This window comes from Bombus flavifrons, chromosome 6 (genome assembly GCF_040668555.2).
Source record: "Bombus flavifrons isolate JBK064 chromosome 6, iyBomFlav1_principal, whole genome shotgun sequence".
Classification (NCBI taxonomy): Eukaryota; Metazoa; Arthropoda; class Insecta; order Hymenoptera; family Apidae; genus Bombus; species Bombus flavifrons.
The window spans coordinates 7,661,828-7,685,879 of NC_138447.1; the positions used below are offsets into that span (position 1 = coordinate 7,661,828).

Consider the following 24,052-nt stretch of genomic DNA (forward strand, 5'->3'; position numbering starts at 1 on the left):
CCGCGAGAATACGCTGAGTAACGATTTTGATGCAGCGTCTAAACAGCACCGGTGGATTAGTTTCCTTTTCCTCGAGGAAAAATTTGCATCGTCGATCAAAGGATATTCTCGTGAACGTTGCGAAAGGTGCGAGCCATCATAGAGAATTCATAAATATAACGGTCGCGTCGATAGGGAGTTGGCTCGAAATGGATGAACCCGAAGACAGTGTGTGCCCTAAAGGACGAGGGACATCGTATTATGGTGGCCGATCGAAACCAATAAATCACTCGGTGGTCGGTCCCCGATGACGTTCGCCATCGATCATTCGCAATTCGCAAGAAGGGATCGTTGACCCACCACGAAGGGGCGTACCAGACCTAGACTGATCGATATTCGACCATTAAGTAGAGACACTTAATTAAGATCAATAAGGCTTTTGATACGACATTAACGTTATATGACGCTTCGCTTTGACACACCGACAGTGCACAATCGTAGGACACGTTGCGCGATCCAATCGTGTTTGCTTTAACGAGTTTCCGCCTGACCAACAACGACCATCGATTTGGATTACCTTATCGTTCAACTATCCAATGACTTTATTTCAATTCGCATTACTAAACGTGTCCCGTATGGAGATACGTGCAGCGAACGAACGTAACATTTGACAAGCCATGCTTGAAACTCATTCGCGTTAGTTGCACGCGTATCCCGTAGAGCTTTTAATGTTTCACGCGCAACTTACTTTTGTATGACTCTCGTCTGCCGGTGAAAATACGTTTACACAGGTACGTACATTGATATGTGCGTGTGTGTAGGATTTCCGGAAGGGAGACATTACTTTGAAGAAGTAAGACGTCAAGCCGATATTCTTGAAATAATGCGCAGACGGTGCGCTAGTTTATCTTGATATTCGTGGCGTTTTCTCGATACATAAAATAGTAGCGACTACTTATGGCTACGGTAGGCGGGCATTTCGAATGTATTCGCTTTGGATGATAAATCTCGAATAAACAAAGTTACGTTTCGCTGTAAGTATTTTCGACAAATGCGACGGAAACGTAGTTTGCGTGAAATTCTCGTAGGATAATTTAAGCTCTTCAAAGGAGCGTGTTTGCTAAGGTACTTTCGGTCGAGGACATTAATCACACAGAGGCATTAATCATTACAACTTAAGCCACTTATCGACGTATCCGAGAGAAATTACGTGGATATCTGGACGAGTTATATTCGAGTTTATCCGCGGCAGATGGAACGACAAATTGTTCGCTCGACAGAGATTAAATTTTATTTCAATGTGTTTTCGATTTTTCGTTGAAACTAACACATTCGTAAATCCAGGTCACTGATTCGTTGCTTTGATTTTTGCACCAGTTAACGGGCTACGATCTCGCCAGTCCGTGGATTTCACGGCGAAACGAAATAACGCCGAACGGTAAACGGTGATGCATTAAAACATGATCTTCGGATTTAATGTTCTACCATGAGCTAACGATACCGAGCAAAAGCTAATAGATACTAACGTACTACCGGTCCGAGTTAATCGATACGTTTACGTTGCCACAGCTAGTAACTCGTTCGTATATTTTCGCTAGGAAGTGTCTGCTATCCTCCGTCGTATTTCAAATCACCTTCGGCTGATATCGCGTAACGTGATCTAACGAAACACTTCTTGCATTCACAACGGTGAATATGGAGAGGGTCGTTAAACGGTAGGATCGTTGTAAGTCTGCGAAAAAAGGTTCTTATCTCGAACGTGCCGCAACTGTAACTCATCCCCGAAACGAGAATATTATCTCAAGTATAAATTCGAGAAACGCGGCAATTTCATTGATTTATCGAGCTACAGTCGAGATGGGTTGCTCGAGGGTTGGAGAAGAAGGTAGAAGAACGCGTGCCGGACAGCCGCATCTCTGAACTTTATTTATTCGCGGTGAATCGAGGCTAGCCACGGGCTCGTTACAACGGCACATTACCCAAATTGCGGGCATTTCATAGGGCCATTTGCTGGCAACCCCTTTCGCCACCGAGCCACGCAATTTATAGCGTTCTTGCATGAGATCACTCGCGAACATAATCCTTACCTCCTAAGACGAATGTTTCTTCCTGAAAGTGTGTTTCTCGTGCACGTTTCCCATTCCCCTTTGCTCTCTCGTTCCGTCGTTTCGCTCGTGCTTTACTTGGTTTTCCGCTCGCTCGATCGTCCTATCCTTTTGCCGTGTTCGCAAATCATTTGTGCGTCGTTACGGTCATGGATCCGCAACCGGGCAATCGGCCAGAAACTCCAAGTTTCGGCAGTCATGGTTTTTGCCCTATGATCCTGTTGAAACAGACTGTCAGCCACGCAACGCGTTTAGGTATTTGTTCTACGGCCGAACGAACGAAAGGGGTTGTTTCCCTTTTCCAGGGAAAATATCCATTACATAGTCAGACTGTCGATCAGGTGGCGAAGTCGAGTCGAAAGAGTCGTTGATCCGCGAATGTTTACCGATCGGATTAAAAGAGCAGGCGTCGGTTGGATGATCATCGCGGCCGGAGCCATCGAAACCGGCGCTTGTGTCGCAAGTATCGACGCGGCGATTTAAGCGACGTCCAAACTATCGAGACGTACGGGCGTGACCTATATGAACGCACCGGTGCAACTAAAGTTACGGCCATGGAAATAAATCCGGTTTAGTCCCACGGGAAGAGACAGATTTATTTCCAGAGAAACATTGCACCATTCGCGGTCGGCGAAACCTCTTTCCTTCGCGCGTTCGTGGTAAAAGTACCGATTACGAGAGGGTGGGACGCGAATCACGCCCTTATTTTCACGAACAGATAGCGTCGACTAGTTCTTATCGGCGACGGACGAAGCGAGCACCGATATCCGAAGAGAAACGTTTTCCTCTGCGTTCTATGCATACGTACGTATAAATTCGATCCTCTCTTCTCTCAAATTCGGAGCAATGCTCGTCTTTGTTTGAAACGCATCAAAGATAACCTTTGTGGGTAGCGGATCATGGAATCACCGCGAATCGAAGTGTCGTTTGCTTTGTCGAGGTCGCTTTGAAGGCCTCTCGTGGAAATCTCTTCGATACAGTGTCCCCCTGTGAACTTTTTTGTATCGAGAGTACCGAAACATTGGAGATGCTCCAGCTAACGTGCCTTTAGAGATTGCTTAAAAGGATGAGGACCGCACTCGATATCCCTCGACTTATTCGTTTGTTTTTCTTTGGGACCGTATGTAGACGTAAAGGCAGCGACACTTCCGAAGTAGTTGCAGGCGGTATACGTATATTCGGTAGGGAACGCGATTGTTCCGCGATAATCGTTGCCCCGAAATCTTCCTTTACATTGGCTGGAATAACGAATCTACGAGGTGAAATCCTACGTGATCTTGGGATGACGCCGGCAAACCTCATAGATACATAAAGCAAATACATATGTACAGGGTTATGTCTGAGCAGGAGAGGCCGCGAGGCGTAAGAGGACGAGACACGGAGAAACGGAAGGAGGTGCGGCTATGTAGACACGATTATCCAGCCACTGGTTATAGGGAGAGCTAACAAGAGCAATAGTATGGGAAGTTTGGTAAGCGCGAGCTTTCCTCTGACGCTGCTTTACCGGACGATCTCCGCTCGGTTCGGCTCGGTTCAGCTAGGTCCGAGCAGGCTACGTGTGATTGAAGTTCATCCGGTGAGTGAAGGAAGTCCGCGAAAGAGGAGGCGGAAGGAGGCGGAATCCTCCACCATCTTAAGCCATCCACAGTCCATGCTCGAAGATAAATCCCTCGACGTGCTACTCCTGCTAACTAACTGGATTGCTCAAAATAGCGCGCTTAGTTAGGAGAAGGGTGTTCGTTGCTCTCCGGTTATCCTCGCGTACTCCTCCATTCGTTCTTCCATTTTTGCTAAAATGCTCCCACGGCGATACCCAAAGGTTTAGCAACTGTACCGAAGCGAGACTGTCTTACCTCGTAGCGCAACCGGGCAATTCATTTTCGTTGGATAGTCCGTCGAGCTTGACGAGTCGGACGCACATATTTTATCGTTCTGGCCCGACGTTCCGCTGCCACGAGGGTGTAATTAATTATTTCAATCTCGTTGAATGGGAATTTTCCTTGGGACTGAAAGAGGTAAAGTGGAGGAGCTACAAGTTTTACAGAATACGCTTTGCGAAGATACTTTCAGACGATTGCTCTCTGTTTAACCGTGGAAGAAGTTAAGTGGTAAGGCCAGGCGACCTCTCCAGGAAACATCGAAGCAAATTTGCCGTTCTAAAAGCCCAACCGGTAATTACGTCATACCATCTCGCCATAGCAATCTCTTCGAACAACAAAATGCTTTTGGGACGAAGCGCCCTGTCTTGCTGGGCTTTCGCATTCTGGCCAAAGTAACATTACGTCTCATGAAATATCCAATGTTCGTGTTTAACTCTCGATACTGGTCGGTCTTCTAACGATAACCGGTACGTTGTTAAAAGCGACGATCGTCACGTATAGGCGTGGAAACGCACGTTAACCGGTTGATAAAGCAAACGAGCGAACGACCAACTATCCGACTAGCCGTTCCGGCTGCTTGTTTTATTTTTAATCCGCCGTTTCGTGACAAGCGAAAACGCTCGTAAAAATGTAAATTTTAACGGGCGATTAAGTTCGCGTGGCTACGATTAACGCGATGAACGTCGCCACGTGAATTTATTCCCTCGTAATTGCGATTTATTTCCACGTGGGGACGGCTTTCGTGTTCTTCGCTTTGAGCATCGAGTCGGTTCTCGATTGGAGCACGTGCGACCACTGGAAAGAATTACGAACACTTACGCGATGGCACGATTTAACGTTAAACTGGCAATTAGTTGAAGAAGTCGTTCTTAAATCATCGGTAACTTTACGAGAGAGTTGCCGGCTAGCCGGGTTGGTATAATACGCGTAGTATAATGGATCGTTTAATCGGATATCGGAACTTGCGACTTTGAGAACTTCTGTCTGTCAGAAAATTTCCTATTGCAATTTCCAAAGCAGCTGCATCTTTACGCGCGTCGATGTCGATGTTTTCGTTTCTCGTCTATAACCTTCTCCAAGAATATTTCCCAGCGTGCCAAGAATTCCTACACGAGCGGCCGATCTCTGAGAAGTTTGCAAGGTGCGCTGACTAGTCGAACCGAATTGCGTCAAATCTAGCGGATATTTTCATTCAGATGTCTGATCCTTCGGCAACTCGTAGGATGACGGATTATCTACTGGATAATTAGATCCAGGAATTTGTAATTTTTCATACACGTTTCAACAGGATACAGCGTGATTTGTATGTAATCATCTCTGTTACTATCCGAGTTTGTTGGACGTTCTTTGCAGTTTGTTATTTTGAATGGTTTTCATAATTCACGTCGTTTTATTCGTTCGATGTAAAAAAGCCAAAGATAATTCTGAGACTGATTTTCTTCTAACAATGGTTACGGAAGTATAACGTACTACGGTCTATAATTTACTATAAAGAAGAAAATAGATTAAACATAATTTTAAAGATGAGATATGCAGTTCCATTTATTATAGAACCCTATATCTGAATAGATTCCGGCGTCAGAAAAATTATAACAATTTAGTAGTCTTTCTAAAAGTTATCTTTGATATATTATGCCATTAGTTCTCGAAAGAGTTAAATCGAGTCGCACGTGCTTCTCGTTTCTCCTCGCACCGCAAGAATCTCGCGAATAAAACGTATGGAACCGAAAATCCGAAACTATCTGGTCGTATTTAAACGCAAGACAAGCGTGAAACAAACAGCGCGAAACGATGACTCACCGATTAAAGAGGAACAACGAACGTTTAAACCGCGGAAGGTTCATCCGTGGCGCCATCGTAAAAGCGAAGTCGTTGCTACGTTTTACGGTGGAATGTCTGTTTTTACATACGGCGTGCTTTCGCGTTTCTCATCCACAGTGTCGATATAGTCCGTTGCGATCGTACGAGCCACCCAGCCAAAGGTAAACCGAGCCGAATCGAGTCGAATCGACGCGATGCACGACTTTTATAGATATTCTGAGCGTATATTTCTCGGTTATGGTCGGTTACGATTTCGTCGTGCATGTAAACTATCTGGTAAATCAGTGAACGCGCTGCGTAACTTGCTGCACGGACGGAGATTTCTCTGTCGAAACGTTATTGTTTCGTTGAAAGCCGTAAAATCGCACGGACATTGTCGCCACTGTAGGTAGATACGACGTCGTAGACACGAACGGGTTACTGTCAGCGTTTAATTATTCCGTTCGGTTAAAGCACGCTGTTCATCTCCAGTTGCGATGGTTGCGCAAGATTCGGACGGTCTGCTGGGTTCTGCGTCCATACGCTGTGACCTCCCGCAACGTAATTATTTACGCAGAGCGCGCAATGTGTCGCGACCTACGTGTAATTCCCTTGGCCATTTTTCTGCTCTCTTTCGGGGCAGTGCGCGCGACACAGACGACGCGTCGAGTCGCACCAGAGAGGATTGCTCCGCCGGGAGGGTTCCGCTGACCACATATGCAAATGTAAGCTGAGTTAAGCGCGTTTTAATTATATGCAGCTGTGGAAAGGCGCACGACCCAATGGTACTGACACACTCATGGGCCAAAGCGAGCTGCGTGTCGCTCCGCCGGTGTTAATTGCTTTAAGATTTATCACCGATACTATCTTGCACGTGTCGCCAGTCAGCCTATTGTTCGACTATACCACACCTATAGCAAATACTACACGATAGAACGTCTATCTTGTTTGCCAATTCGATCGTATCGAGAAATATCGAAAATAAAATTCCTAATGGAAAGTTGACGTTAGAAAATACGCTAGGAGGGACAAGAGTTAGCGAAATCTTGGACACAACGGAACAGACAAAGTTTTAATAAGACATCGGTAGTTTTCAAATATACAGTCAGAGAGAGAGAGAGAGAGAGAGAGAGAGAGAGAGAGAGAGAGAGAGAGAGTTTCAAGCCATGGAGCAGAATTCTAACGATATACCGGAACACAAAGTTACGATCAAATAATCAGAGTTGCAACTAACAATCAGAAAGTTTCGATAGAATCGCAGAATATAGTTTCGATAAACTATCTAACATCTGTTGACTACAATACTCGTTATTTTTTCATGCTTCGAATTCTCTGAAATTGGGTGGTTTTTCGAAGGACCTAGAGATTTTTAGACGTCATCCTGCGATGTTTAGGAACGATAGTCGAACCTAACGTAACGTAGAAATGCAGCCGTATCGACTTCTCTCATTTCTGAAAGGAAATTAAATACATTTTGTGAAATGCGAGAAAACGTTTGAATTCAGAAATCGAGCGAAGAACGGGCAGTGCCTTCAGGGACGTTACCATGTGCTGCGCAATATATTTGGTAAAAAGATCATTTCTTTTCGTCGAATCAGGACACAGAGCTCGACCAATTTAATCGCGTAATTTAATTACCAAACTGGTAGAAGCTATTCCTATTGCTGCTTTCCACTACCTTTCTCGATAGAAATAAAACTCATCAAACTTGACTTTAATGAAGATCGTCTTTCGAAAGTCGATATGTATCAAACGTAATGTCTGTTGTTCAGAAAATGGCATTTAAGTCGGCACGGGGATAGGAACAGCGTTCAATTCGCTTGCTCAGCGTCGCATGATTCTAGATACACAACTTGTAACTTCGAAACTAATGATATTTTCGACCCACGTTTATCGAAATTGTTTTGTTTCTTTTGTGAAATACTACACGCTGCTGAAATTTGATCTCAATTTTTTGAAATACTCTCTACGGTAATAATTATTTGTAGATACGAAACTTTCGGCCAGTACAAAGTACGCGTTACAAAGTAACTCGGTATCCTTAAATTTTATCTTTATCCGACATCCATCTCCTTTTATTTACTTCATCCAGCAGTTTATTTTTTTTTCGTTGTTCTTGTTGTTCCACCTGGTTGTTTGTCTGTCGTCAAGCGACACGACGGTGATTCCACTTTCCTCCGCTTCCTATTTCATTTTAACATCGCCGGGGGAAAAATTATACGATTCTTTTGCTCATTTCTCACCATCGTTCCATGGCTACAGACGGCAGCGTGGCGTTGCTTTGCTTCTCTGTATCTCACGTTGTAACCGTGTCTCGCCGTCTTTTCACCTGTTCTCACTGACAAAACACGTCATAGCTGGGATCTACGCGACTATCGTCGCAAACGTGGCTAAGCTAGCGTTCGTTGCATGTATGCATAATTTTACTCCATTTTCGTGTAAACAGGAAAACTTTCCCCCGAGAAATCTTTGAGAACACGGAGCTGCTCCGGTTTCCCAGCTCCTGTATAACCGTGCAAAGGTGCTTTATTACTCGCGAAAGTCTCGCGAACAAGCGCGGATATAATGGATAATAATGGATATTTCGCGTTGAGCTCGGTAACGGTCAAACGTTGCTTTGTTTGAGTTTACGACGCGACGTAGGAAACAGAAGCGTGCATCCTTCAACTTCCAACAGCAAGCGTGAAATCGATCAAAATACCACTTGAAGGAAATCTCTTTCGTCGCTATACAATTTCGTCGTTAGCGTCCAGTTAAATTCGCGCGAGTTAGAAACGACGAACATTATGCCTGCAGTCGTAAGAGCGTTGATTTGTTCTCTGTAATCTTCTTACATCGCTACATTACATCGTTTTTCTTAGATAAAATGTCTTATCTGTTGTTTCGAAACATCCCAGAGAACTGAAGTTTTATTGTTTCCCTATGCAGTCTTTGTATTCCTTCGTTCGATTCTAGGTAAGAGAGAATTAAACAGGAGAATTTTAATATGACATAACTGAAAATGGAAACAACCTGTTAGGCTCAAAGATTTAAGCTTACATTCTAAGAAGAAAAGAATCATCGCCCTGATCAACTTTAATTTTCCTAATCGTAGCATTTCTCGATCGTCGGTGTCGCATGGACGTAAAATTCTATAGACGCAGCTGTAGCTGGTCCTACGCAATGCAACGTAGCACTGCGTAAGACTTATCGTCATGTTTACGCATTTGATGCATTTCTGTTATTTATTGGTTGCTTTTTTCTCTCGGCACTGCTCGACAAGTTCGAGTTGATCCCACTTTTTCCTAGCGAGAAACGCTTTACACGGCTGTATGTGTGGAGCACGCGTATATCCTCGTTGGTCGAAATTCACACGCGAGAAAACGTCTCCGCGGGAAATCTTGGAAAGCGATGTCCAGACTCACGTGCCCCGGAAACCTAGCAGTGCAGTGTGCATCGTCGGATAAATTCCCCGGCACGTTCTCGATGTTCCTTTTTAAAAATGTTCAAGATCACGCAAATAAACGTAAAACTGGTATATTGGCCGTGCCCTGTCACGACCTTATTATACTTTTAATAAATTTTCTCCCGTGTTCTTTCGGTCGAGTGTATAACGCTTTTAGCAGCGCGTGAACGGCCTTTTCACTCAGCATCCATTTTTTGACTTTCAGATGAGCGCGGCCCATGAATATTTTCCGTGGAACTACGTTATTGAACGCGTACAGCTTTCGCTGTCCGCGCATAAACTCCTCCAATGATTTGCCGCTAGTGAAAAAAAAAAAAAAAAAGGAGAGAAAGAGCAATGGCAAAGGTGGAATCACGTGTACGCCGACACCGGTGAGTCGATTTTTAATTTAACGCGTTTTTTCTGCCAATTGTAAATTTCGGTATCGATAATTCATCGACGAAACGGTATTTTCGATAGGAATAATTTTAGTGAATTTGTTAGAGGGAAACGTCGTGCATTCGAATTCGATCGTCGGACACTTTGCACTATCTGACGATAATCGACGGTGATAATATGAAAGATAAAACAGGTGGCTTGAAAAGTACAAACAGAGAATGTCGATTCTCTTGAATTTCTATAGAAGCTGATACAAATGTGGCTGTTTTCATTCGTTTGTGGTTGAACCGCGATCGAACGAAGAGCTACAAGTGGAGTATCGATATGAAGAAAGTTGCTGCGTATTCCAAGCTCGTTTTCGCAGAGAGTTTATTAGACGCGTAAAAAACGAGCGAACGGTAAGGAAAAGCCGGATAATTACGGAAATTTTAGTGTCGCAATAAAATCGCGCGCCGTTAACGGTAAAACTCTCTGGCGTCGCGTTCGCTTTCGAAACCACCGGAGCACAGCAAAGATAAACGCGGAAAGTTTCCGCGTAATGTTCAATGGGAACTTTACTACCGGCTGGATACTTTTCTTCTCGCTGTTCGTTCGTTCGCTGCCGGGTGTTTAATGTGCTCGGCTCCAGAGGTTAGGAGAGTAGGTTGTCGGTTGCTCTCGGTTCTCGGAACAATATATCTTATCGATTATACGGCCTGCGCATACGGAGAAGCGTTAATGAACCACTGCAACCACCCTTTTGCAAATGGAACCATATATTATCAATGACTCGTCGAGGCGGTGGTTGCGGCCGAATAATCCAAACCGCGCCGATTGATCAGGTTGCAATGCAATGCCGTGGTTACCGCATCAACGTTGTAAAGTATCGCGAGCAGCACGACAACTATGTGGTACTGGCGGGTGACTTACCCTAACTGAAAACTTCCGGGAATGCACGCGTCTTGGGTCAAAAGTCGTTTATGCGTACGTACAAACCAGTCGAGAGCAAGCTCAAGTTCGTACAAGTGGAGTTGATGTAGGGCAAGTCGATCGATTCTCTTCGCTGTCTATGATCTTTCGTTCGTACGATGGAAGTTCGTATGCGGATAAGGCAGAAAGTTCATTCGATCGGGTATCGATTCGAATCACGTGCGAATAATAGCTTAGACGTAGAATACGTTCTGAAGGGTAGTGTCTAATGTTTGAAAGAATGAAAAATCAACACAGCGCCCTGTTGTTATTAATTTCCATCGAGACTTTTCTTGACAAAGCCACTCTGAAACTGTCCCGAAGACGAATAACATCGTCACTCCTTTCGTAAGAGTAATGCACAGCCTCCATCGCTCCTTCCGACTCCTTGCTAGTATCTTGACACGGTATTCTCGAGGTGAAACTACCCTGTAACCTCGATTCCACCGTTTCCTCCTCTCGGCTGCTCCATCTGACCGTCTCCGCTTCCAGCTTCGTATTTCATTCGTCGACCTCGACGCGTCCCGGTGTGTGTAAACGCGTTCTAGTACGCGTCTGCGGTCATAATTCGGTTTAAGAGGATCTCTCGGGTAGCGACAAAAGGAGGCCGATGAGCCGAGAACGACGACTGCATCCACCGCGGAACAACCAAAATCTCGAACACGGCGCCTCCGGAGGTCGACGCTCGTTTCGACGTTCGAGCGGTCGAAAGAAGCGAAGAAAAAGATAATTGTATTTTATGAATTCAAGATAAGCCGAAAACTGTTTTCAACTTGAACCTCGATGAGGACCGCTGGTAGAAAGGGAGAAGGAGAGAAAAAGTCGAGGAGGTCGCGGAAGCGATGGTCGAGAGGAATGTACGAAGAAGAGGTGTCCCGCATAACATCAACATAATTTTCAAGAGCCGCGAGAGGTCGCATTTCCATAATGGGATGCATCGAAAGCTGGGAGCTTGGCTGGTTTGCTTCCATTCTACCCTTTCTCCATCGTTCCTTGGTTATACCGCCTACACCTATCTACCTTTCCCCCCTTCCTTGCCTTTTCTCTTCCTCCCTTTCTCGTTTCCTGCGATTCTCCGTTTCTCTTTATCACCATAATCCGCTTTCAACCCTGCATCTGGGAGCAAAACGCCGAAAAAGGGTTGCTGGAGCAACGGCCGACACCGCAAAATGCTATCCATGCGATTCCTCGTGTTTCGCATGTGATGGATGAGACTCGTCTCTATTCTATCTTTGTGCGTTCCTCGTTCTTGGTTTGTCTCCTTCTTTTCCCCGACTTTGTCTCTCGTCTTGTTCGTTGAGTCTTCGTTTCGAAATGCGCGGCAGTCAGACAGCCAGCCAGTCAACGAGATTCCGTAGCTTTTCTTGGTCCAATGACTCAACGGCTCGTGTTTAGCTCGCGTTTCGGCGACCGCTGGTCGAAATTAAGTTCCGTGCAAAAATTGCTCGATCGGTGTCGATACGAACGATATGAATGTGCCATATGGTAGTGCGCTTTACAGATGTCCGTTCGCTGCCGGTCGGTCCAGGTGAAGTCCAGTCCAGTTGCCGCGTCAGCGCGACCACCGTTTTTATGTGCAGATTAAATTTATTTTGCGCGTACGTTTATTACTCTGGACGTTTGCACGCCCGGAATTTTACCGCTCTGTTTGTTTTTCTCATTTTAATTCGCTAGTAATTGCCAGAAAAAAGACAGAGAGAGCGAGAGAGAGAGAATCGAACTTCATCTTGATAGCCTGTAGTAGATACATCAATGTCAAAGTGGACGGGTACTCGATCGAAGAGCCTGTCGCCTCTCTGTAGCTTGCATTAAACTAAGTTCCGTCTACATAGACTACTAACTACTTCCAGACAAGAATGACGAGCTTGAACTTTGACAGTGATAACTAGCTTTCTGAAACAATGTCCGAGATAAGCGAATACATAGCGTGATTTGCGATAGCGTTGGGCAACGTTGAATTTCACCACGCACGAAGTATTATACTTGCTAAGTTCGAAACAAGGTTACAGAAACGAAAGAACTTTCGCAGAAGATTTTCGCTCTGTGGTTATCGCATTGGCATTCCGCGTTAACCCTGTTACGTTCTGTCCCTCATTTTTCACCGTATCGTATCTCTGTATCGTTAGAAGATTTCTTCAATTTCTGGAAAATAAGAAAGAATCGTTACCGATATCCGTTATTCGTCGTTTCGACTCTTCGCTAAAAATGATCTTTACCTGCAAGCTGTTTATCGGATCAAAAACGAAGGTGAGAGTAAAATACAATATGTATACATAGAGAATACGAGGCGGAGCTAAACGCGCGCGTACGTATATTACTGACGCGTAGTACCGCTGGTCTGGTTTGTGTCGTCACATTTCACTGCCACGCGAGGCTCGCGCACGACCGTTTACGCGCGTAACGATTAACTTTGCAAATGGCTGAGCCGGTATACGGATGGCCGAATGCGAGCACTCGTTTATCTTTCGAAACTGCAAGTACGGTTGTTCGGAATCAGCGACGATCTCTCTTCGGGAGGCTGAAAAACCGATTGGTTTTTTCAAAGCAAACAAAAACTTTCTCTCTGTACGAAGTACGAGCAGAGAAATTCGTGGAATTTTGATTGAAGAAATTGTATGCGTGCCGGTATAAGGTATTAGAATTTGTGAGAATGAAACAACTGGTAAAGGCAAATCTATACTTTCGGATCTTGGATGATTCATCCGCAGTGAATGAGAAAAATGAAAGTCAAAGTATCTGTGTCGGTTCAATGGATGAATTCATTTTACTAGCTTCAAAGCATCGGTGATCGAAACATCGAGTATCGGTATTGAGTTAATATATTTATTTCCTGCGGAAAAATATCCTGAACGTTTGTTTACTCGTTAGCAGATCAGTTTCACTCCGCTACGAATGAATCTTTTCAGTTCATCAACAGTACAGTCTCGCTTTCAACAATTCTATCTTATCGCTGATGGTTTTGAACGTTCACTTTGGATATAAACCGGCACGATCGGACGAGTTATCTACTTTATCGATAAATAGTTTGCCATGCAAATGCAATACGTGAAATCTAAATTCGTTTTAAGAGAGCATCGCAGAGCAAACGCGATTCGTGGTGGCTAGCGAGAGATCAGCGACGATCATGAAAGGGATCGTGTGTTTGCACTCTCGATTACGAAAGGGTCATGGAAAACGATCGATTGATAAATCTCTTTCGACTCGCGGTTAGTGTTCCAACGACTGGGATCCATTGTAGAGGTATCCCTTTAAAGGGGATCGCATAGAGGTAACAGAGCCAATTGCCGAGATCGTATACGACTGCGGTCTCGATATCACGTACACCATTGAAATCGGACCTATCTATTGTAGTCTTTCAAACGATGGAATCATCATTTTAGAAGACGAACAGGTTTCCCTTATACCTGCTGTTTCGGCTGTGATATCCGACGCGATGCGGGCGCGAGTACCGCGACGGGTAGAAGAAAAGGCACGAAATGCAAATATATGGAGAGAGACGCGTTTGTGCGAATGGAACGTTCGATTTGTTCGAAGATTATACCACGATCATGGTAAATCCAAGAATGTACACTCCGTTCGTTTAGGTAGGACAAGAAAGACGAATTTTCTTTCGACTTAAATGGCGAACAGTCTCGTCGAATAAACCAAAGACGGCAACGACAAGGACAATCCTTGAAATGCTCGATCATCGAATGGAGTCTCAGGAGTGCCATAATAACGGTTAAGTTCTATCGAGGTTCAATTACTCTGTTTCACGTCAAAATCTGTCGAACACAGTTGATGCTACGTTGACTGGAAAATACTAGTCCTGCGATTACTCCGGTATTCGCTTTAAACGAGATTGCGACTCATTATTCTTGTACAAACAAGAGACCGGGAGAACCGGAGCAAAAGGGGATAGGGAGACAGAGAGAGGCAGGCGAATGGAAGAGGACGATGAGCATCGAAGCTTTACCAACGTAGCCGCGCGTACTCTGTGGAATTTTAGAGAGGCGGAATATATATAGGGTGTAGCCGAAGCAAGAACGACGACGAAAGGACGGTGAATTCTCGCGGCGCAAAAGTAACTGGAAGTTTTAAAAGGAATTTTCTTGGCTCGGGGAACCGCGTGTTTTCGAGAGGAGAAAGGAACTTATCCTTACGTATGCGAGAAAGGTGGAAGACAGAAGGAGAAAACTCATTTTGCGCGCACGTATGTTCGTTCGACGGCTGATGGTGCTCGATCTCAGAGACACTGGAGAGTCTTCTCCGCTTTCTACGTCGAACCGCAGCCGAGCAAATAAACTGTCGCACTTAAAAGCCTTTAGAGAACGGGTTGACCCAGCAAGGGACTTACAGTTTGCCCAAGGCGACAGATAGGACGAAGATGAAAGAGAACTGAAGTAATTACGTTCGGGTCGTGGTGAGACTTTAATCTTCGATCCTGCGACAGCGAACCGAAGGTGTTTCGACAAGAAAAAATTGGCCAGAGGAATCGAGAGTTTGACATCCTGCGCATTTCCCTTCTCACGCCTTCGTCCTTTGTTCGTTGCTTCCTCCATTTTCTCGCTTCGAATTTTGCCAACTTTTACGCAGAAAATCTTAACCTTCGTTTGCTATTTCTTCCACTGTCTCGGTTTCGTCGACTCACCACGCATCACCGCTCTCGCATATTTTTCTTCGCAATGAGCACGGATCCATTCTTTCCGTTTCTTATTCATGACCCCTGTCGACCCGAGGCGAACATACTCCATAGGCGGTGTAATACGTTGCGTTTGCGTGCATCCGAGGGAACAATATTCTTGTTCAGTTTCGAAGGACGACTGAAAAAGTAAGCTGGCAATCAGGAAATAAAGAGAGAGAGAGAGAGAGAGAGAAAAGGAAAAGAAGAAGAGATACGTCGGTTTTTGTCGCGTCATCGTAAGACAGGAAAATTTCAACGGTATTAAATGGAAGGAAATTTTGGAAAAAGAAGTCGGCAGCTTGGAAAAGGACGATACAGAGGAATGTTCGCTTTTTGCGTAGCGCGCTTTGCGTGGCGAATGCTTGCAGTTCTTTTAAACTATCGGTCTGCCGAGAATCGTCGAAGGTATTCGCAGTTGGACCGCCTAAGAACGTGGAATAGAGGGATTCGTTTGCTCGATCGGTTCGTTTAATCCGGCAGAAGGGAATTTCTCGCGGCGGAGCGTTGCGCTGCTGTGTTCGAACGGTTTCGACGATCGGTCTGGAAACTCGGGGAAATTCCGACGTGTGTAGGTGTAGAAGTTGTTAGCCGAACGTATCGCGCTTTCACGAACAGTCGCAAATGCAGTCGAGGGACCGTAAAAGCGAACCGGTAGCGTGGACAATAGCGTAACGGGGTTCGATTCGCTTCAAAGCAATTAGTTCCGTGCACGTGCACGTATATTAATAACGAATGGTGACTGGATTTGTTAACCTGTTGGGAACGCGCGCGATAACACGAGCAACCGGGAAAGCTCGAGATTACACGGTCTGTTCCGTACTCAGAGACTCGAAAGGGTTTGCGCGGGCATGAAAATTAGTCGTGGCTTCTTGGTCAATTTACGGGCTAAGATAGCATGTCGAAGTTAGCCAAGTTTATGACTTACCGGAGGATTCACGAGCCTGCCTATGATAACGTTCGCTGTAGCGCTTCGGTGCTCCAGCATGACCGAGAAGCCAAGCACGGCGAGTAGGAGGTGAGGTGCTTAGGTAGCCGGCTTCATTAACAGCCGCGGATATTATCAAATAATAACTCGAGTCTCGTCATAGAAACGCGTCCGTTGTCCCTAAGGGCTAGAGTCGTTAAAATCCATGCCACTTTTGGCTAAGATTCTCGATAGAGTTCCGTCAAGTATGCATATACGAATAAAACGTGAAATACTTTTCCTCTGTTCTCTAAAGTCGTAAGATTAATACTACGCGACGTGTGTTGGTAATCGTAACAATCTTTCCTTGAAAATAGGTTTAGCTATATCGACTGGATGAAACGCTCTTGTGAAATTACCTCGACCAGGTTGATTCACGCTGGAACAGGATCTCGATCGCTGCGCTAGATTATCTACCGAAGCAAGAAAATCAGAGGAAGAACGTACAACGGACGTTTTTACGTAACAGCGAGTCTCGATCCTCGGGGCGGTCGACGTACACGAGGAGATATGAAATTAACATGTAGCCCGGTGGGAACGGACGTGTTTTTTCGCTGTTCGATAGACCGATGAAACAGATCGCTTTGACGCGTGAACATTTGTCCAAACATTGGACAAACGTATGTTCATAAATTGATATTTTGTCAACATCATCGGCTATTTTTATTTTATCGGTGTTTCGAAAGACGAGCGGAACGGGAAATTTTCATCGCGGCTGAATCCTCGATGAGACGAGGTCGAGATGCTCGCGCCACGAGGCAAAGGATCGCTAAGCTCGTTTAATACTCGACGCTGAACAGGTTCAGAGTAGGCTCGGCGAAACGTGAAAACGTTCCCTAAAGTCGTCTTCTGTCGAGTCACGAATACGCTCGTTTGCATAGCTCGGAAACATCGAGAAAAAGGCCGGCAAAGAGGCAAGAAAAGAGGATGAAAATAGAGAACGAACTGGATGGATAGGGAGCAGAGGGGAGGAGGGTAGAAGGCCACTCGCAAGATTTGCCAAGATTTACGTGCTCGGAATTTCTCGCATGAATGCTTCGAGTGTAAGAAATTCCTCGTGCCTTCGAACGAGCTGCGACGACACTGGAAACCCTCTTTCGTGCCGGGTCGCATGGTGTCGAATCGTATCGCGTCGTATCGCGTCGTATCGCGTCAAGTCGTTTCATCCTCGCGATCTCATACTCACTCCGTGTATCGCGCGTACTGTTTGACGCGGATCGGCAACTACCTGCTCTGTACTTGTGTCCGGAAGCTATTTCGTACAATGGCGCGACGAAACGCAGAATCCCTGAAAGCATCGAGAAATACGATTTTACGTTGTTCTCCTTTTCAATGCAACGACCAAACCAATGCAACGATCAGTTCGCGATATCAGTCGATTTACAGTCTGAATCGCGCAAACATTGTCTTCTTCGCATGATTTACATTTGGACGCGGGAACTGTACACTAACGGCGTCTAAAAATACGTAAAATTTGGAAATTTTTGTTACAAACACGTAATTACAAAATGAAAAGAGATCGATGCTTTTTACGACAATGTTAACTCGTAGCATTTCGTATTACTTTACAATCGAAGATCACAGATGAAAAATATGATAAGTCGCATTCCTTGTCTTTTCTTTTTCTCTTTTCTATGTAGAAGCATAGTTCTAAAATTCAACTTATAACCTGTCGAGATTCTCAGGATGACGTATTTTCTTGAAATCTCGGCACCCTTTCCTTCAACAGAGAAATGCGATGGCAAACCATAAAATTAGCTGAAATTGAGCGATAATGGTTCAAGTAGAACGGTACTCGACGTCTGGAATTAGCAAGATCGTTAGCCTAAATACGCTCTCGTAACTCGATCAATTTATACAGACTGACCCAGGATCGAGACGCAACACTCCTCGGCCTTAGCTTTAATTTATTCTCGTCGTACATATTCCTGGACGTTCCTTTACGACGAAACGAAGACTCGTATTACGTTCATCCAGCGTATCCATTCCGATAATTTTCGTCGAACGTGTATATTGTTGTTCGTGAGTGAGTAATTATGGCGGGACAAAGTACTCCCTGGCGAGGAGCGAATCAAATCGACGCGGCGACGTGGGCATAGCCGAGGGCAGTTATTCGAGCATGGCGCACCATTAGTTGCGAAGTAACTTGGCGCACGTAATAAGGATCGGTTAATTGCGGGGGTAATCTCTTCTGCTTGTCGTTATCTGCTGCCCGTTATGCATTGCTCGCTAGAAGGGAAACGATAAGTTTTCAAGCGAACTCGGCTAGCTATAGTTATCGGTCAGTGCGCGATATTCGGTTTGTATCGCAGGGCAAGGTGCGCGTTTCCCCCAAGTTCCGTGCAATTTCCCTCGATCGTTCGATGAGTTAGCATCACCGATTTCCTCGATTGTTCGAACGACCCTTCTAATCGTCACACTCTGTCAATGACCTTGTGCAACGAGAACGGCCAATAATGGAATAATTGCTGTAAATCCATTCGTAATTGGATAATATCCGATGGTATGGACTAGAATCTATCGTTTGGGCGATAATTGTTGGATGGACGATGAAACAATGGATGGGAAGCGGAGAGGGGATAAAATATCCTCGTTATTCGAGATATTTGCTAGAAATTGGTAAAGAATGTCGGATCGCGGTCGTTGCTTCGTGTATCCGTTCATACGTATGGGAATCTTCGAGGCAAATGGTGGTTGGGACGAATTCGAGAGGACGATGTTGCGTTAGCGTTGGCTTACGACGAAAACGTTTACCGATTACGTCTATTTATCGATACAGTTGCGCCAAGATCTCTCCAGAAGGTTATATACGTTGTTCTTGTTTAACAAGGGACAGAAAAAAAGGAAAAGAAACAACGAGTTCGCGGAATACACGATTCTTTGGATAGCCAACCTTCTTGCTTCAACGTGGGCTAGATAAATAGGTTTTAATTTGAAGCTCATGGCTGAAGTTAAATTAAACCACACCACGGAACGTTTCTTCTTCTTTTTTTTTTTTTCTTCGTAATATCATTTCGTTGTCACGGATAAACTTTCCAGGCTCAATTTATAGTTAAGGTAATGTGAAATGTCGGAGGAAATGTCGACACTTGGCAGGTTCATTTTTGTCTCCATATTAGAAGCCTAATATATTCTCGTTACGTTTCCGACCCCTTTGTAACGTCTCCCCTGTTAACTAACTTTGGTTTAATGCGTTAGCCGGCAAACGTTTCCGACAAATTGAGTTCGTCGTCGGAGCGCCAATGAGTTTCGAGCTACCGACGATTAAGTGGCACGACGCGACGGGACGAGTCAAGGCTGAAGTTAAACCCCTCGTTTCTGACGTAGAAACACGAATTGCTTGTGTTCGCTCGATAATCGTCGAAATCTAGGAAATGACGTGGTCGCTACAAACAAATCGTTTGAGGCTGGAAAGTTACGTCAGAGAATTATATCAAACTTTTGCTACGCAAATTTAACTTTCATATTGGCAACCGAATACACGAGTACCCGTTCCCGCTTTTCCTCCGTCAATTTTGTATATTTTTCTTGTTACGTAATTATGATTTTATATTTTTAAAATAAAATTGTTTGGCACGAATCGTTTTTTACTGTACCTGCAGGATTATAGAAGTGGAAAACTGAAAGTTTCGGGAAAATATAAGTATGCTTCTTCGATCATAACGTTAGAAACAAAAACATCATCCTTTTGCTCGAAATGCATTAGGTGTTCAGATATTTATACGCTCCAATGTACGTCATTTAATGGTCAAAATTTTTGTTTCACTGAACGAATATGTTAAATGCGACAAAAAAAAAAAAAAAAGAAGGAAGTGTATCATTCGAACGGAGAAGGTACCCAGGTGTCCATCGGAGGCTCTCGTCGACTGTAAAATGAAAATTCAAGCATGACGTGAAAACACCAAACCGCATGTCAACGAAATAAAACAAAAAGAAAGACGAAGAGTATTTCGATTCGATTAATATTCCATTTTGAAACGCGATTTGAATTAATATTCGTTCCGTGCAGATGGATGTGATCTTCGCCGCGGGCTTGTCACGTTCCTCGTCGAATCGCTCTTCGTTTTATTTGACGAAATTGAGGAACGAGCGAACGAACAATTTAAAGAAAAAAGAAAAAAAATGCGAAAAATCAAAAAAAATTGATAAAAATTTTGCAGCGTGTAATAAAAGTTGGAGCGAGACGTGCGAGCAGAAATGGCAGTTCGTTGGCTGCGCCCTAACGAGCTATCAACGGCTAATTCGTTTCGCTTTGATTTTTTCCCCAGCTTGTTACGCACGGCCCATCGGTTGTTGATCGTAGATGAAATTTTTTCCCGGAATCGTGGCAGGCTATAACTTTAATCGGCCACTACATACATCGATATTCCTCCGCGAAAGGGAGAACGAATTTTCCGATTCAATTAATATTCTGTTCTGCGGTGCGATTTGAATTAAATTCACTTGGACGTTCACCGATGTGGTCTTCGATCTCGAGTCGTCACGTTCGCTGTGAATCGCTTCTCGTTACTCCGCACCCCTCTCTCCGATAGTTAGAGGGCGATAAATTAGAATTGTAAAGGTTCCCATGCCTCGATAAATCGCGCAAGTATAGACATTACGGGAAGAGCAGCCATTAAAATTACATGGCAATCGATCGTATCGATCGTCGCGTAATAAAAACGCAATACAAACGCAGTGTCTTCTTTCTTTCTTTCGTACGCGTCAGTCTTTTCACTTGAACCATCCGAGTCGTTCGAACGCGTTTAAGCGCACGTGTTTTTCGGCGCGAAGCGGCCACACATGGTCTATCGATATCGATAATTGTTACCAGAGACCTTCTCCTTATTATGAAATCATAGCTTCGAGGATATATATATGAGCAAGCATCCTAACGAAATAGAACTTCGTTTATACGAACATGTTAATGGCCAACCTCAGATATATGAACTCATAGTTGATTCTATTATCTTCTCTTCTATTATCCGAATTACGGACCTGCGTCGTTTCAGTTATAGATGTACAAACGCATATCCTTATAACGAATAGGCAGTCGTGAATTTGTATTGGAAATAAATTGCATGGAACCAACTTGTCACAAACTGTTGCAAATGTATCGTATTAAAAACAAGCTTATGAAATTCTAAGTATAAACTGTTCGCAAGTGGCTGACGTTATTAACTCTTTTGGCGCTAACATGTCTGTTAATATAAATTTATTACACGTTGTTTGCTCATTACGATAAAATATTCGTTTCTCAACTGAATAATCTTTCGCGTTTCATGCAAAATGTATCAATCGTCAAACTATTTATCCACCGTTTATATCGTTCGTTATTGCTGAGGTTGAGGTTGACTGATTGAAGAACGAGTGGATGAATTTGTAATAGAAAAGTATATTGAAATAATTAAAGGTATAAGTATAAATATAATGTATAAGTTTATGCTGATCCAGATCCTCACTTTCATAGTGTTACAATACCAATAGAATCGATAAGAAGCACGTTCATATATTTACAGCAAAAGGAAATTACCAAGAAAGTTTAAAAGCTTATAGCTTCAGCTAGAGGTTACAAGGAACATAAATAGAAATCTGTTTATTATTTCCTTTGTTCCTAGACCTTGCAACCCAAGACATCATGTATACTCAAGGCTACAATAATATGTATCTTTCCTTATTCAGAATATTTCTGCGTAATAGCAGTCTCCAGATCACGGATATACATAAATAAAGATGAGGAGTTTTTCTTGAAGTAGTTACTTCAACAGTTATAATCTCTAAAATACTAGATCATATATATTTTATATTCAAACAAATAATAATTTTTTCAAGTATCGTAGGTAATTCTCGCTCGAAGGAACTCCGATAAAACAACTAATAGCGAAAACAAGACAACATTGGACGCGTTTATGGATTCACAGCGTGCATTGAATAGGCGTCCACACGCACTGTGGAGTAAATAGGCTCAGAGCGCATGGTAAACAATTTTTCGGTACTCGTACACGGGTTTATAGCGCTGAAAGACGACGTAATTTCATCTGTACCATAAATCCGACTGCAACGGACAAGTTAATCGAGGAGCAAGCGAAAAGCGACGTTTTGTCTGACGTTTCATCGAGCGATTCCGCGATGGTCGATGAACGAGATTCCGTATCTTGGTGTCGACGCGTATACGAGAATCTCGGTCGAATGGAGGCAGATCAGAGTACGGATCGGTCATCCGTCGTTAGTTCACGACGTGTGAACTGTAAATTGTGGCGATGTAGCCGTTCGAGAGCGGCATTCCGCTCGAGTTCCTAATGCAAACGTAATCTAACTAAGGTCAGCGCGCTCTGCTTTGTAAGCCGTCGGTCGTTCGGAATTAATGGCGAGCCCGCGTGATCCGTCGTCCTTTAGGCATTGTGTTACGAACCCTCTCGTCCGTGTTTCGTTTACTCTCGTATCCCACAGAGTGGAAGAAAATGAAATTTCGCCAGTATCGCGTGCTAAAAACTCTGGCGCTTGCGCGTTTCCGTGGAATCAGTTTTGCGAGATTTATAGGAAATTTGCAGCGCTCGATTCGTCGTTAAACGTTTCTCAAGCAATGTGACTCGATTTGGTAGCACGCAGTCGAATATCTATCGATTCCAACCGGTGAATCGCGATTCTAGCGCATGTTCCTCGCGAAGCTCTTCTGGATCGTCACCCCTAGATTCGTCACGAATCGTGTAACTTTATAGTGCAACGACAAGATTGGAATTAAACGCCCTATTCAAATTCAAGTCATTTAACGATCAAGGGTACTTTACGAAGACTAAACAGGAAGCAATGCGTGAATGTAAAATGTCAATTACCACGTATGACTGTACGCATGTCGGAAATATTACATATACGAGATATGATAAGACGTAAAACTTAAAGAAAGTCATGTCGATTTAGGGCGTCGATTTCGGTGACTACGAAACAAGCAACTGCTAGGCCATTTAACACTTTGACTGCCACGTGGGTCATATATGACCAGCCACGGTTTCTCCTGTGACGCCTCGGAGGTCATTGGTAACCGGAGCGCTTGAACTTCCTACAGTTTTATAGTTGTATGAAAATTGACAGTTAGAGCATTTTGAATATAACCGATAAGTAGAAGATACTTTGAAATAAAAAATGCCCCATTGAACGATTAAACATTTTTATTAGAACATCGATAAAAAGAAAATGAGAACAAATCTTGCATCTAACGGTGCACTGTGTTTGCATCCATATCTTTGAGGGGTAATCTACGAATATTATTATAAACACAGCTTAGAAAATAATCGTAAATGCTGCTTTATAATCGTATAATTGAAGTTAGAAGCGTGAACATACCTTACTATTATATATAGAACGAGCAAATACCGTTTACCAATATCTTCTACACGTTTCAACGATATATTCTGCACGTTTTGCTTACGACGAAATAACGAACGCGAATGGGTTGTTGAAATAAACGAAGCCTTGTTATAATATGTCGCTATCAACTGTTACCAAGGCGCCACGGTGGTCACCCGTGACCAACAATAAGATAAACGGTCCATTGGAGAAGAATGTTGTCTTACATCGTCAATTTATTATTATTTTGCCATTATATGCTTTGAATAATAAAAGTACTCCCGTGGCGTCCTGAGCGAAACATGTGATTTCGGCTTGGCAGTGAATGTGTCAGTTGCCAACAGTTTCGCTGATTTAAGCGAAGCTCGAGCTGCCTTTAATCGTAGAAACTTGAAAGAATATTTCGATTCGAGTAAATGACAATCTAATACTCAAATATTAATATGTTGTTGCTCAATTTTGCTTGCTTGTTGCTCAAATTTTAATTGCTTGAATTCAGCCAACTTGACTAATCTGAACAAAGCTCTATATTCGATAATATATCGTAAGCCTAAAGAATAGAGAAGA

General features: G+C 43.8%; 1 long non-coding RNA gene across 1 annotated transcript in view; it reads left to right on the plus strand.

Moving 5' to 3' along the window:
* LOC138180763 (uncharacterized) overlaps positions 1-24,052 on the plus strand; it is a 186,870-nt gene that overhangs the window by 19,674 nt on the left and 143,144 nt on the right. The window contains exon 4 of the long non-coding RNA XR_011173367.1: positions 9,415-9,580. This is a non-coding gene — a long non-coding RNA (uncharacterized LOC138180763). The remainder of the gene's footprint in view (positions 1-9,414; positions 9,581-24,052) is intronic.